Consider the following 17,355-nt stretch of genomic DNA (forward strand, 5'->3'; position numbering starts at 1 on the left):
CCAAAGGGGGTAGAACACGAAAAACTAGCAAAATTTGAAAGTACCATAACTCTTTCAAATGGTGCCCCATTTTTAAGATTCTTTGCTTGTTAGGATGATGGTTACCATATTTTCGAGAATATGTAAGCGTATAATTAGTTTTCGATCCCTACAAAAATTTCACAAACCCCCTTCAAAGCCAAAGGGGGTAGTACACGAAAAACTTGCAAAATTTGAAAGTACCATAACTCTTTCAAATGGTGCCCGATTTTTAAGATTCTTCGCTTGTTAGGATGATGGTTACCATAGTTTCGAGAATATGTAGGCGTGTAATTAGTTTTAGATCCCTACAAAAATTTCACAAATCCCCTTCAAAGCCAAAGGGGTTAGTACACGAAAAACTTGCAAAATTTGAAAGTACCATAACTCTTTCAAATGGTGCCCGATTTTTAAGATTCTTTGCTTGTTAGGATGATGGTCACCATAGTTTCGAGAATATGTAAGCGTATAATTAGTTTTTGATCCCTACAAAAATTTCGCAAATTCCCTTTAAAGCCAAAGGGGGTAGTACACGAAAAACTTGCAAAATTTGAAAGTACCATAACTCTTTCAAATGGTTCCCGATTTTTAAGATTCTTTGCTTGTTAGGATGATGGTTACCATAGTTTCGAGAATATGTAAGCGTATAATTAGTTTTAGATCCCTACAAAAATTTCACAAACCCCCTTCAAAGCCAAAGGGGGTAGTACACGAAAAACTTGCAAAATTTGAAAGTACCATAACTCTTTCAAATGGTGCCCGATTTTTAAGATTCTTCGCTTGTTAGGATGATGGTTACCATAGTTTCGAGAATATGTAGGCGTGTAATTAGTTTTAGATCCCTACAAAAATTTCACAAATCCCCTTCAAAGCCAAAGGGGTTAGTACACGAAAAACTTGCAAAATTTGAAAGTACCATAACTCTTTCAAATGGTGCCCGATTTTTAAGATTCTTTGCTTGTTAGGATGATGGTCACCATAGTTTCGAGAATATGTAAGCGTATAATTAGTTTTTGATCCCTACAAAAATTTCGCAAATTCCCTTTAAAGCCAAAGGGGGTAGTACACGAAAAACTTGCAAAATTTGAAAGTACCATAACTCTTTCAAATGGTGCCCGATTTTTAAGATTCTTTGCTTGTTAGGATGATGGTCACCATAGTTTCGAGAATATGTAAGCGTATAATTAGTTTTTGATCCCTACAAAAATTTCGCAAATTCCCTTTAAAGCCAAAGGGGGTAGTACACGAAAAACTTGCAAAATTTGAAAGTACCATAACTCTTTCAAATGGTGCCCGATTTTTAAGATTCTTTGCTTGTTAGGATGATGGTTACCATAGTTTCGAGAATATGCAAGCGTATAATTAGTTTTAGATCCCTACAAAAATTTCACAAACCCCCTTCAAAGCCAAAGGGGGTAGTACACGAAAAACTTGCAAAATTTGAAAGTACCATAACTCTTTCAAATGGTGCCCGATTTTTAAGATTCTTTGCTTGTTAGGATGATGGTTACCATAGTTTCGAGAATATGTAAGCGTATAATTATTTTTCGATCCCTACAAAAATTTCACAAACCCCCTTCAAAGCCAAAGGGGGTAGAACACGAAAAACTAGCAAAATTTGAAAGTACCATAACTCTTTCAAATGGTGCCCCATTTTTAAGATTCTTTGCTTGTTAGGATGATGGTTACCATATTTTCGAGAATATGTAAGCGTATAATTAGTTTTCGATCCCTACAAAAATTTCACAAACCCCCTTCAAAGCCAAAGGGGGTAGTACACGAAAAACTTGCAAAATTTGAAAGTACCATAACTCTTTCAAATGGTGCCCGATTTTTAAGATTCTTTGCTTGTTAGGATGATGGTTACCATAGTTTCGAGAATATGCAAGCGTATAATTAGTTTTAGATCCCTACAAAAATTTCACAAACCCCCTTCAAAGCCAAAGGGGGTAGTACACGAAAAACTTGCAAAATTTGAAAGTACCATAACTCTTTCAAATGGTGCCCGATTTTTAAGATTCTTTGCTTGTTAGGATGATGGTTACCATAGTTACAAGAATATGTAAGCGTATAATTAGTTTTCGATCCCTACAAAAATTTCACAAACCCCCTTCAAAGCCAAAGGGGGTAGTACACGAAAAACTTGCAAAATTTGAAAGTACCATAACTCTTTCAAATGGTGCCCGATTTTTAAGATTCTTTGCTTGTTAGGATGATGGTTACCATAGTTTCGAGAATATGCAAGCGTATAATTAGTTTTAGATCCCTACAAAAATTTCACAAACCCCCTTCAAAGCCAAAGGGGGTAGTACACGAAAAACTTGCAAAATTTGAAAGTACCATAACTCTTTCAAATGGTGCCCGATTTTTAAGATTCTTTGCTTGTTAGGATGATGGTTACCATAGTTACAAGAATATGTAAGCGTATAATTAGTTTTCGATCCCTACAAAAATTTCACAAACCCCCTTCAAAGCCAAAGGGGGTAGAACACGAAAAACTAGCAAAATTTGAAAGTACCATAACTCTTTCAAATGGTGCCCCATTTTTAAGATTCTTTGCTTGTTAGGATGATGGTTACCATATTTTCGAGAATATGTAAGCGTATAATTAGTTTTCGATCCCTACAAAAATTTCACAAACCCCCTTCAAAGCCAAAGGGGGTAGTACACGAAAAACTTGCAAAATTTGAAAGTACCATAACTCTTTCAAATGGTGCCCGATTTTTAAGATTCTTTGCTTGTTAGGATGTTGGTTACCATAGTTTCGAGAATATGCAAGCGTATAATTAGTTTTAGATCCCTACAAAAATTTCACAAACCCCCTTCAAAGCCAAAGGGGGTAGTACACGAAAAACTTGCAAAATTTGAAAGTACCATAACTCTTTCAAATGGTGCCCGATTTTTAAGATTCTTTGCTTGTTAGGATGATGGTTACCATAGTTTCGAGAATATGTAAGCGTATAATTAGTTTTCGATCCCTACAAAAATTTCACAAACCCCCTTCAAAGCCAAAGGGGGTAGAACACGAAAAACTAGCAAAATTTGAAAGTACCATAACTCTTTCAAATGGTGCCCCATTTTTAAGATTCTTTGCTTGTTAGGATGATGGTTACCATATTTTCGAGAATATGTAAGCGTATAATTAGTTTTCGATCCCTACAAAAATTTCACAAACCCCCTTCAAAGCCAAAGGGGGTAGTACACGAAAAACTTGCAAAATTTGAAAGTACCATAACTCTTTCAAATGGTGCCCGATTTTTAAGATTCTTTGCTTGTTAGGATGATGGTTACCATATTTTCGAGAATATGTAAGCGTATAATTAGTTTTCGTTCCCTACAAAAATTTCACAAACCCCCTTCAAAGCCAAAGGGTACCGTACACGAAAAACTTGCAAAATTTGAAAGTACCATAACTCTTTCAAATGGTGCCCGATTTTTAAGATTATTTGCTTTTTAGGATGATGGTTACCATATTTTCGAGAATATGTAAGCGTATAATTAGTTTTCGATCCCTACAAAAATTTCACAAACCCCCTTCAAAGCCAAAGGGGGTAGTACACGAAAAACTTGCAAAATTTGAAAGTACCATAACTCTTTCAAATGGTGCTCGATTTTTAAGATTCTTCGCTTGTTAGGATGATGGTTACCATATTTTCGAGAATATGTAAGCGTATAATTAGTTTTCGATCCCTACAAAAATTTCACAAACCCCCTTCAAAGCCAAAGGGGGTAGTACACGAAAAACTTGCAAAATTTGAAAGTACCATAACTCTTTCAAATGGTGCCCGATTTTTAAGATTCTTCGCTTGTTAGGATGATGGTTACCATAGTTTCGAGAATATGTAGGCGTGTAATTAGTTTTAGATCCCTACAAAAATTTCACAAATCCCCTTCAAAGCCAAAGGGGTTAGTACACGAAAAACTTGCAAAATTTGAAAGTACCATAACTCTTTCAAATGGTGCCCGATTTTTAAGATTCTTTGCTTGTTAGGATGATGGTCACCATAGTTTCGAGAATATGTAAGCGTATAATTAGTTTTTGATCCCTACAAAAATTTCGCAAATTCCCTTTAAAGCCAAAGGGGGTAGTACACGAAAAACTTGCAAAATTTGAAAGTACCATAACTCTTTCAAATGGTGCCCGATTTTTAAGATTCTTTGCTTGTTAGGATGATGGTTACCATAGTTTCGAGAATATGTAAGCGTATAATTAGTTTTAGATCCCTACAAAAATTTCACAAACCCCCTTCAAAGCCAAAGGGGGTAGTACACGAAAAACTTGCAAAATTTGAAAGTACCATAACTCTTTCAAATGGTGCCCGATTTTTAAGATTCTTCGCTTGTTAGGATGATGGTTACCATAGTTTCGAGAATATGTAGGCGTGTAATTAGTTTTAGATCCCTACAAAAATTTCACAAATCCCCTTCAAAGCCAAAGGGGTTAGTACACGAAAAACTTGAAAAATTTGAAAGTACCATAACTCTTTCAAATGGTGCCCGATTTTTAAGATTCTTTGCTTGTTAGGATGATGGTCACCATAGTTTCGAGAATATGTAAGTGTATAATTAGTTTTTGATCCCTACAAAAATTTCGCAAATTCCCTTCAAAGCCAAAGGGGGTAGTACACGAAAAACTTGCAAAATTTGAAAGTACCATAACTCTTTCAAATGGTGCCCGATTTTTAAGATTCTTTGCTTGTTAGGATGATGGTTACCATAGTTTCGAGAATATGTAAGCGTATAATTAGTTTTAGATCCCTACAAAAATTTCACAAACCCCCTTCAAAGCCAAAGGGGGTAGTACACGAAAAACTTGCAAAATTTGAAAGTACCATAACTCTTTCAAATGGTGCCCGATTTTTAAGATTCTTTGCTTGTTAGGATGATGGTTACCATAGTTTCGAGAATATGTAAGCGTATAATTAGTTTTCGATCCCTACAAAAATTTCACAAACCCCCTTCAAAGCCAAAGGGGGTAGTACACGAAAAACTAGCAAAATTTGAAAGTACCATAACTCTTTCAAATGGTGCCCCATTTTTAAGATTCTTTGCTTGTTAGGATGATGGTTACCATATTTTCGAGAATATGTAAGCGTATAATTAGTTTTCGATCCCTACAAAAATTTCACAAACCCCCTTCAAAGCCAAAGGGGGTAGTACACGAAAAACTTGCAAAATTTGAAAGTACCATAACTCTTTCAAATGGTGCCCGATTTTTAAGATTATTTGCTTTTTAGGATGATGGTTACCATATTTTCGAGAATATGTAAGCGTATAATTAGTTTTCGATCCCTACAAAAATTTCACAAACCCCCTTCAAAGCCAAAGGGGGTAGTACACGAAAAACTTGCAAAATTTGAAAGTACCATAACTCTTTCAAATGGTGCCCGATTTTTAAGATTATTTGCTTTTTAGGATGATGGTTACCATATTTTCGAGAATATGTAAGCGTATAATTAGTTTTCGATCCCTACAAAAATTTCACAAACCCCCTTCAAAGCCAAAGGGGGTAGTACACGAAAAACTTGCAAAATTTGAAAGTACCATAACTCTTTCAAATGGTGCCCGATTTTTAAGATTCTTCGCTTGTTAGGATGATGGTTACCATAGTTTCGAGAATATGTAGGCGTGTAATTAGTTTTAGATCCCTACAAAAATTTCACAAATCCCCTTCAAAGCCAAAGGGGTTAGTACACGAAAAACTTGCAAAATTTGAAAGTACCATAACTCTTTCAAATGGTGCCCGATTTTTAAGATTCTTTGCTTGTTAGGATGATGGTCACCATAGTTTCGAGAATATGTAAGCGTATAATTAGTTTTTGATCCCTACAAAAATTTCGCAAATTCCCTTTAAAGCCAAAGTTGGTAGTACACGAAAAACTTGCAAAATTTGAAAGTACCATAACTCTTTCAAATGGTGCCCGATTTTTAAGATTCTTTGCTTGTTAGGATGATGGTTACCATAGTTTCGAGAATATGTAAGCGTATAATTAGTTTTAGATCCCTACAAAAATTTCACAAACCCCCTTCAAAGCCAAAGGGGGTAGTACACGAAAAACTTGCAAAATTTGAAAGTACCATAACTCTTTCAAATGGTGCCCGATTTTTAAGATTCTTCGCTTGTTAGGATGATGGTTACCATAGTTTCGAGAATATGTAGGCGTGTAATTAGTTTTAGATCCCTACAAAAATTTCACAAATCCCCTTCAAAGCCAAAGGGGTTAGTACACGAAAAACTTGAAAAATTTGAAAGTACCATAACTCTTTCAAATGGTGCCCGATTTTTAAGATTCTTTGCTTGTTAGGATGATGGTCACCATAGTTTCGAGAATATGTAAGTGTATAATTAGTTTTTGATCCCTACAAAAATTTCGCAAATTCCCTTTAAAGCCAAAGGGGGTAGTACACGAAAAACTTGCAAAATTTGAAAGTACCATAACTCTTTCAAATGGTGCCCGATTTTTAAGATTCTTTGCTTGTTAGGATGATGGTCACCATAGTTTCGAGAATATGTAAGCGTATAATTAGTTTTTGATCCCTACAAAAATTTCGCAAATTCCCTTTAAAGCCAAACGGGGTAGTACATGAAAAACTTGCAAAATTTGAAAGTACCATAACTCTTTCAAATGGTGCCCGATTTTTAAGATTCTTTGCTTGTTAGGATGATGGTTACCATAGTTTCGAGAATATGTAAGCGTATAATTAGTTTTAGATCCCTACAAAAATTTCACAAACCCCCTTCAAAGCCAAAGGGGGTAGTACACGAAAAACATGCAAAATTTGAAAGTACCATAACTCTTTCAAATGGTGCCCGATTTTTAAGATTCTTTGCTTGTTAGGATGATGGTTACCATAGTTTCGAGAATATGTAAGCGTATAATTAGTTTTCGATCCCTACAAAAATTTCACAAACCCTCTTCAAAGCCAAAGGGGGTAGTACACGAAAAACTAGCAAAATTTGAAAGTACCATAACTCTTTCAAATGGTGCCCCATTTTTAAGATTCTTTGCTTGTTAGGATGATGGTTACCATATTTTCGAGAATATGTAAGCGTATAATTAGTTTTCGATCCCTACAAAAATTTCACAAACCCCCTTCAAAGCCAAAGGGGGTAGTACACGAAAAACTTGCAAAATTTGAAAGTACCATAACTCTTTCAAATGGTGCCCGATTTTTAAGATTCTTTGCTTTTTAGGATGATGGTTACCATATTTTCGAGAATATGTAAGCGTATAATTAGTTTTCGTTCCCTAAAAAAATTTCACAAACCCCCTTCAAAGCCAAAGGGGGTAGTACACGAAAAACTTGCAAAATTTGAAAGTACCATAACTCTTTCAAATGGTGCCCGATTTTTAAGATTATTTGCTTTTTAGGATGATGGTTACCATATTTTCGAGAATATGTAAGCGTATAATTAGTTTTCGATCCCTACAAAAATTTCACAAACCCCCTTCAAAGCCAAAGGGGGTAGTACACGAAAAACTTGCAAAATTTGAAAGTACCATAACTCTTTCAAATGGTGCCCGATTTTTAAGATTCTTCGCTTGTTAGGATGATGGTTACCATAGTTTCGAGAATATGTAAGCGTATAATTAGTTTTCGATCCCTACAAAAATTTCACAAACCCCCTTCAAAGCCAAAGGGGGTAGTACACGAAAAACTTGCAAAATTTGAAAGTACCATAACTCTTTCAAATGGTGTCCGATTTTTAAGATTCTTTGCTTGTTAGGATGATGGTTACCATAGTTTCGATAATATGTAAGCGTATAATTAGTTTTCGATCCCTACAAAAATTTCACAAACCCCCTTCAAAGCCAAAGGGGGTAGTACACGAAAAACTTGCAAAATTTGAAAGTACCATAACTCTTTCAAATGGTGCCCGATTTTTAAGATTCTTCGCTTGTTAGGATGATGGTTACCATATTTTCGAGAATATGTAAGCGTATAATTAGTTTTCGATCCCTACAAAAATTTCACAAACCCCCTTCAAAGCCAAAGGGGGTAGTACACGAAAAACTTGCAAAATTTGAAAGTACCATAACTCTTTCAAATGGTGCCCGATTTTTAAGATTCTTTGCTTGTTAGGATGATGGTTACCATAGTTTCGAGAATATGTAAGCGTATAATTAGTTTTCGATCCCTACAAAAATTTCACAAACCCCCTTCAAAGCCAAAGGGGGTAGTACACGAAAAACTAGCAAAATTTGAAAGTACCATAACTCTTTCAAATGGTGCCCGATTTTTAAGATTCTTCGCTTGTTAGGATGATGGTCACCATAGTTTCGAGAATATGTAAGCGTATAATTAGTTTTTGATCCCTACAAAAATTTCGCAAATTCCCTTTAAAGCCAAAGGGGGTAGTACACGAAAAACTTGCAAAATTTGAAAGTACCATAACTCTTTCAAATGGTGCCCGATTTTTAAGATTCTTTGCTTGTTAGGATGATGGTTACCATATTTCGAGAATATGTAAGCGTATAATTAGTTTTCGATTCCTACAAAAATTTCACAAACCCCCTTCAAAGCCAAAGGGGGTAGTACACGAAAAACTTGCAAAATTTGAAAGTACCATAACTCTTTCAAATGGTGCCCGATTTTTAAGATTATTTGCTTTTTAGGATGATGGTTACCATATTTTCGAGAATATGTAAGCGTATAATTAGTTTTCGATCCCTACAAAAATTTCACAAACCCCCTTCAAAGCCAAAGGGGGTAGTACACGAAAAACTTGCAAAATTTGAAAGTACCATAACTCTTTCAAATGGTGCCCGATTTTTAAGATTCTTTGCTTGTTAGGATGATGGTCACCATAGTTTCGAGAATATGTAAGCGTATAATTAGTTTTTGATCCCTACAAAAATTTCGCAAATTCCCTTTAAAGCCAAAGGGGGTAGTACACGAAAAACTTGCAAAATTTGAAAGTACCATAACTCTTTCAAATGGTGCCCGATTTTTAAGATTCTTTGCTTGTTAGGATGATGGTTACCATAGTTTCGAGAATATGTAAGCGTATAATTAGTTTTAGATCCCTACAAAAATTTCACAAACCCCATTCAAAGCCAAAGGGGGTAGTACACGAAAAACTTGCAAAATTTGAAAGTACCATAACTCTTTCAAATGGTGCCCGATTTTTAAGATTCTTCGCTTGTTAGGATGATGGTTACCATAGTTTCGAGAATATGTAGGCGTGTAATTAGTTTTCGATCCCTACAAAAATTTCACAAACCCCCTTCAAAGCCAAAGGGGTTAGTACACGAAAAACTTGCAAAATTTGAAAGTACCATAACTCTTTCAAATGGTGCCCGATTTTTAAGATTCTTTGCTTGTTAGGATGATGGTCACCATAGTTTCGAGAATATGTAAGCGTATAATTAGTTTTTGATCCCTACAAAAATTTCGCAAATTCCCTTTAAAGCCAAAGGGGGTAGTACACGAAAAACTTGCAAAATTTGAAAGTACCATAACTCTTTCAAATGGTGCCCGATTTTTAAGATTCTTTGCTTGTTAGGATGATGGTTACCATAGTTTCGAGAATATGTAAGCGTATAATTAGTTTTAGATCCCTACAAAAATTTCTCAAACCCCATTCAAAGCCAAAGGGGGTAGTACACGAAAAACTTGCAAAATTTGAAAGTACCATAACTCTTTCAAATGGTGCCCGATTTTTAAGATTCTTCGCTTCTTAGGATGATGGTTACCATTGTTTCGAGAATATGTAGGCGTGTAATTAGTTTTCGATCCCTACAAAAATTTCACAAACCCCCTTCAAAGCCAAAGGGGGTAGTACACGAAAAACTTGCAAAATTTGAAAGTACCATAACTCTTTCAAATGGTGCCCGATTTTTAAGATTCTTCGCTTGTTAGGATGATGGTTACCATAGTTTCAAGAATATGTAGGCGTATAATTAGTTTTCGATCCCTACAAAAATTTCACAAATCCCCTTCAAAGCCAAAGGGGTTAGTACACGAAAAACTTGCAAAATTTGAAAGTACCATAACTCTTTCAAATGGTGCCCGATTTTTAAGATTCTTTGCTTGTTAGGATGATGGTTACCATAGTTTCGAGAATATGTAAGCGTATAATTAGTTTTCGATTCCTACAAAAATTTCACAAACCCCCTTCAAAGCCAAAGGGGGTAGTACACGAAAAACTTGCAAAATTTGAAAGTACCATAACTCTTTCAAATGGTGCCCGATTTTTAAGATTCTTTGCTTGTTAGGATGATGGTTACCATATTTTCGAGAATATGTAAGCGTATAATTAGTTTTCGATCCCTACAAAAATTTCACAAACCCCCTTCAAAGCCAAAGGGGGTAGTACACGAAAAACTTGCAAAATTTGAAAGTACCATAACTCTTTCAAATGGTGCCCGATTTTTAAGATTATTTGCTTTTTAGGATGATGGTTACCATATTTTCGAGAATATGTAAGCGTATAATTAGTTTTCGATCCCTACAAAAATTTCACAAACCCCCTTCAAAGCCAAAGGGGGTAGGTAGTACACGAAAAACATGCAAAATTTGAAAGTACCATAACTCTTTCAAATGGTGCCCGATTTTTAAGATTCTTCGCTTGTTAGGATGATGGTTACCATAGTTTCGAGAATATGTAAGCGTATAATTAGTTTTCGATCCCTACAAAAATTTCACAAACCCCCTTCAAAGCCAAAGGGGGTAGTACACGAAAAACTTGCAAAATTTGAAAGTACCATAACTCTTTCAAATGGTGTCCGATTTTTAAGATTCTTTGCTTGTTAGGATGATGGTTACCATAGTTTCGAGAATATGTAAGCGTATAATTAGTTTTCGATCCCTACAAAAATTTCACAAACCCCCTTCAAAGCCAAAGGGGGTAGTACACGAAAAACTTGCAAAATTTGAAAGTACCATAACTCTTTCAAATGGCGCCCGATTTTTAAGATTCTTTGCTTGTGAGGATGATGGTTACCATAGTTTCGATAATATGTAAGCGTATAATTAGTTTTCGATCCCTACAAAAATTTCACAAACCCCCTTCAAAGCCAAATGGGGTAGTACACGAAAAACTTGCAAAATTTGAAAGTACCATAACTCTTTCAAATGGTGCCCGATTTTTAAGATTCTTCGCTTGTTAGGATGATGGTTACCATATTTTCGAGAATATGTAAGCGTATAATTAGTTTTCGATCCCTACAAAAATTTCACAAACCCCCTTCAAAGCCAAAGGGGGTAGTACACGAAAAACTTGCAAAATTTGAAAGTACCATAACTCTTTCAAATGGTGCCCGATTTTTAAGATTCTTCGCTTGTTAGGATGATGGTTACCATATTTTCGAGAATATGTAAGCGTATAATTAGTTTTCGATCCCTACAAAAATTTCACAAACCCCCTTCAAAGCCAAAGGGGGTAGTACACGAAAAACTTGCAAAATTTGAAAGTACCATAACTCTTTCAAATGGTGCCCGATTTTTAAGATTCTTCGCTTGTTAGGATGATGGTTACCATAGTTTCGAGAATATGTAAGCGTATAATTAGTTTTTGATCCCTACAAAAATTTCACAAACCCCCTTCAAAGCCAAAGGGGGTAGTACACGAAAAACTTGCAAAATTTGAAAGTACAATAACTCTTTCAAATGGTGTCCGATTTTTAAGATTCTTTGCTTGTTAGGATGATGGTTACCATAGTTTCGATAATATGTAAGCGTATAATTAGTTTTCGATCCCTACAAAAATTTCACAAACCCCCTTCAAAGCCAAATGGGGTAGTACACGAAAAACTTGCAAAATTTGAAAGTACCATAACTCTTTCAAATGGTGCCCGATTTTTAAGATTCTTCGCTTGTTAGGATGATGGTTACCATGTTTTCGAGAATATGTAAGCGTATAATTAGTTTTCGATCCCTATAAAAATTTCACAAACCCCCTTCAAAGCCAAAGGGGGTAGTACACGAAAAACTTGCAAAATTTGAAAGTACCATAACTCTTTCAAATGGTGCCCGATTTTTAAGATTCTTCGCTTGTTAGGATGATGGTTACCATATTTTCGAGAATATGTAAGCGTATAATTAGTTTTCGATCCCTACAAAAATTTCACAAACCCCCTTCAAAGCCAAAGGGGGTAGTACACGAAAAACTTGCAAAATTTGAAAGTACCATAACTCTTTCAAATGGTGCCCGATTTTTAAGATTCTTCGCTTGTTAGGATGATGGTTACCATAGTTTCGAGAATATGTAGGCGTGTAATTAGTTTTAGATCCCTACAAAAATTTCACAAATCCCCTTCAAAGCCGAAGGGGTTAGTACACGAAAAACTTGCAAAATTTGAAAGTACCATAACTCTTTCAAATGGTGCCCGATTTTTAAGATTCTTTGCTTGTTAGGATGATGGTCACCATAGTTTCGAGAATATGTAAGCGTATAATTAGTTTTTGATCCCTACAAAAATTTCGCAAATTCCCTTTAAAGCCAAAGGGGGTAGTACACGAAAAACTTGCAAAATTTGAAAGTACCATAACTCTTTCAAATGGTGCCCGATTTTTAAGATTCCTTGCTTGTTAGGATGATGGTTACCATAGTTTCGAGAATATGTAAGCGTATAATTAGTTTTAGATCCCTACAAAAATTTCACAAACCTCATTCAAAGCCAAAGGGGGTAGTACACGAAAAACTTGCAAAATTTGAAAGTACCATAACTCTTTCAAATGGTGCCCGATTTTTAAGATTCTTCGCTTGTTAGGATGATGGTTACCATAGTTTCGAGAATATGTAGGCGTGTAATTAGTTTTCGATCCCTACAAAAATTTCACAAACCCCCTTCAAAGCCAAAGGGGGTAGTACACGAAAAACTTGCAAAATTTGAAAGTACCATAACTCTTTCAAATGGTGCCCGATTTTTAAGATTCTTCGCTTGTTAGGATGATGGTTACCATAGTTTCGAGAATATGTAGGCGTATAATTAGTTTTCGATCCCTACAAAAATTTCACAAACCCCCTTCAAAGCCAAAGGGGTTAGTACACGAAAAACTTGCAAAATTTGAAAGTACCATAACTCTTTCAAATGGTGCCCGATTTTTAAGATTCTTTGCTTGTTAGGATGATGGTTACCATAGTTTCGAGAATATGTAAGCGTATAATTAGTTTTCGATTCCTACAAAAATTTCACAAACCCCCTTCAAAGCCAAAGGGGGTAGTACACGAAAAACTTGCAAAATTTGAAAGTACCATAACTCTTTCAAATGGTGCCCGATTTTTAAGATTCTTTGCTTGTTAGGATGATGGTTACCATATTTTCGAGAATATGTAAGCGTATAATTAGTTTTCGATCCCTACAAAAATTTCACAAACCCCCTTCAAAGCCAAAGGGGGTAGTACACGAAAAACTTGCAAAATTTGAAAGTACCATAACTCTTTCAAATGGTGCCCGATTTTTAAGATTATTTGCTTTTTAGGATGATGGTTACCATATTTTCGAGAATATGTAAGCGTATAATTAGTTTTCGATCCCTACAAAAATTTCACAAACCCCCTTCAAAGCCAAAGGGGGTAGGTAGTACACGAAAAACATGCAAAATTTGAAAGTACCATAACTCTTTCAAATGGTGCCCGATTTTTAAGATTCTTCGCTTGTTAGGATGATGGTTACCATAGTTTCGAGAATATGTAAGCGTATAATTAGTTTTCGATCCCTACAAAAATTTCACAAACCCCCTTCAAAGCCAAAGGGGGTAGTACACGAAAAACTTGCAAAATTTGAAAGTACCATAACTCTTTCAAATGGTGTCCGATTTTTAAGATTCTTTGCTTGTTAGGATGATGGTTACCATAGTTTCGAGAATATGTAAGCGTATAATTAGTTTTCGATCCCTACAAAAATTTCACAAACCCCCTTCAAAGCCAAAGGGGGTAGTACACGAAAAACTTGCAAAATTTGAAAGTACCATAACTCTTTCAAATGGCGCCCGATTTTTAAGATTCTTTGCTTGTGAGGATGATGGTTACCATAGTTTCGATAATATGTAAGCGTATAATTAGTTTTCGATCCCTACAAAAATTTCACAAACCCCCTTCAAAGCCAAATGGGGTAGTACACGAAAAACTTGCAAAATTTGAAAGTACCATAACTCTTTCAAATGGTGCCCGATTTTTAAGATTCTTCGCTTGTTAGGATGATGGTTACCATATTTTCGAGAATATGTAAGCGTATAATTAGTTTTCGATCCCTACAAAAATTTCACAAACCCCCTTCAAAGCCAAAGGGGGTAGTACACGAAAAACTTGCAAAATTTGAAAGTACCATAACTCTTTCAAATGGTGCCCGATTTTTAAGATTCTTCGCTTGTTAGGATGATGGTTACCATATTTTCGAGAATATGTAAGCGTATAATTAGTTTTCGATCCCTACAAAAATTTCACAAACCCCCTTCAAAGCCAAAGGGGGTAGTACACGAAAAACTTGCAAAATTTGAAAGTACCATAACTCTTTCAAATGGTGCCCGATTTTTAAGATTCTTCGCTTGTTAGGATGATGGTTACCATAGTTTCGAGAATATGTAAGCGTATAATTAGTTTTTGATCCCTACAAAAATTTCACAAACCCCCTTCAAAGCCAAAGGGGGTAGTACACGAAAAACTTGCAAAATTTGAAAGTACAATAACTCTTTCAAATGGTGTCCGATTTTTAAGATTCTTTGCTTGTTAGGATGATGGTTACCATAGTTTCGATAATATGTAAGCGTATAATTAGTTTTCGATCCCTACAAAAATTTCACAAACCCCCTTCAAAGCCAAATGGGGTAGTACACGAAAAACTTGCAAAATTTGAAAGTACCATAACTCTTTCAAATGGTGCCCGATTTTTAAGATTCTTCGCTTGTTAGGATGATGGTTACCATGTTTTCGAGAATATGTAAGCGTATAATTAGTTTTCGATCCCTATAAAAATTTCACAAACCCCCTTCAAAGCCAAAGGGGGTAGTACACGAAAAACTTGCAAAATTTGAAAGTACCATAACTCTTTCAAATGGTGCCCGATTTTTAAGATTCTTCGCTTGTTAGGATGATGGTTACCATATTTTCGAGAATATGTAAGCGTATAATTAGTTTTCGATCCCTACAAAAATTTCACAAACCCCCTTCAAAGCCAAAGGGGGTAGTACACGAAAAACTTGCAAAATTTGAAAGTACCATAACTCTTTCAAATGGTGCCCGATTTTTAAGATTCTTCGCTTGTTAGGATGATGGTTACCATAGTTTCGAGAATATGTAGGCGTGTAATTAGTTTTAGATCCCTACAAAAATTTCACAAATCCCCTTCAAAGCCGAAGGGGTTAGTACACGAAAAACTTGCAAAATTTGAAAGTACCATAACTCTTTCAAATGGTGCCCGATTTTTAAGATTCTTTGCTTGTTAGGATGATGGTCACCATAGTTTCGAGAATATGTAAGCGTATAATTAGTTTTTGATCCCTACAAAAATTTCGCAAATTCCCTTTAAAGCCAAAGGGGGTAGTACACGAAAAACTTGCAAAATTTGAAAGTACCATAACTCTTTCAAATGGTGCCCGATTTTTAAGATTCCTTGCTTGTTAGGATGATGGTTACCATAGTTTCGAGAATATGTAAGCGTATAATTAGTTTTAGATCCCTACAAAAATTTCACAAACCTCATTCAAAGCCAAAGGGGGTAGTACACGAAAAACTTGCAAAATTTGAAAGTACCATAACTCTTTCAAATGGTGCCCGATTTTTAAGATTCTTCGCTTGTTAGGATGATGGTTACCATAGTTTCGAGAATATGTAGGCGTGTAATTAGTTTTCGATCCCTACAAAAATTTCACAAACCCCCTTCAAAGCCAAAGGGGGTAGTACACGAAAAACTTGCAAAATTTGAAAGTACCATAACTCTTTCAAATGGTGCCCGATTTTTAAGATTCTTCGCTTGTTAGGATGATGGTTACCATAGTTTCGAGAATATGTAGGCGTATAATTAGTTTTCGATCCCTACAAAAATTTCACAAACCCCCTTCAAAGCCAAAGGGGTTAGTACACGAAAAACTTGCAAAATTTGAAAGTACCATAACTCTTTCAAATGGTGCCCGATTTTTAAGATTCTTTGCTTGTTAGGATGATGGTTACCATAGTTTCGAGAATATGTAAGCGTATAATTAGTTTTCGATTCCTACAAAAATTTCACAAACCCCCTTCAAAGCCAAAGGGGGTAGTACACGAAAAACTTGCAAAATTTGAAAGTACCATAACTCTTTCAAATGGTGCCCGATTTTTAAGATTCTTTGCTTGTTAGGATGATGGTTACCATATTTTCGAGAATATGTAAGCGTATAATTAGTTTTCGATCCCTACAAAAATTTCACAAACCCCCTTCAAAGCCAAAGGGGGTAGTACACGAAAAACTTGCAAAATTTGAAAGTACCATAACTCTTTCAAATGGTGCCCGATTTTTAAGATTCTTCGCTTGTTAGGATGATGGTTACCATATTTTCGAGAATATGTAAGCGTATAATTAGTTTTCGATCCCTACAAAAATTTCACAAACCCCCTTCAAAGCCAAAGGGGGTAGTACACGAAAAACTTGCAAAATTTGAAAGTACCATAACTCTTTCAAATGGTGCCCGATTTTTAAGATTCTTCGCTTGTTAGGATGATGGTTACCATAGTTTCGACAATATGTAGGCGTGTAATTAGTTTTAGATCCCTACAAAAATTTCACAAATCCCCTTCAAAGCCGAAGGGGTTAGTACACGAAAAACTTGCAAAATTTGAAAGTACCATAACTCTTTCAAATGGTGCCCGATTTTTAAGATTCTTTGCTTGTTAGGATGATGGTCACCATAGTTTCGAGAATATGTAAGCGTATAATTAGTTTTTGATCCCTACAAAAATTTCGCAAATTCCCTTTAAAGCCAAAGGGGGTAGTACACGAAAAACTTGCAAAATTTGAAAGTACCATAACTCTTTCAAATGGTGCCCGATTTTTAAGATTCCTTGCTTGTTAGGATGATGGTTACCATAGTTTCGAGAATATGTAAGCGTATAATTAGTTTTAGATCCCTACAAAAATTTCACAAACCTCATTCAAAGCCAAAGGGGGTAGTACACGAAAAACTTGCAAAATTTGAAAGTACCATAACTCTTTCAAATGGTGCCCGATTTTTAAGATTCTTCGCTTGTTAGGATGATGGTTACCATAGTTTCGAGAATATGTAGGCGTGTAATTAGTTTTCGATCCCTACAAAAATTTCACAAACCCCCTTCAAAGCCAAAGGGGTTAGTACACGAAAAACTTGCAAAATTTGAAAGTACCATAACTCTTTCAAATGGTGCCCGATTTTTAAGATTCT

The sequence above is a fragment of the Urtica dioica genome, chromosome 5 (genome assembly GCF_054948205.1).
Source record: "Urtica dioica subsp. dioica isolate 48M chromosome 5, U.dioica_male_clone48M_v1_H2, whole genome shotgun sequence".
NCBI lineage: Eukaryota > Viridiplantae > Streptophyta > Magnoliopsida > Rosales > Urticaceae > Urtica > Urtica dioica.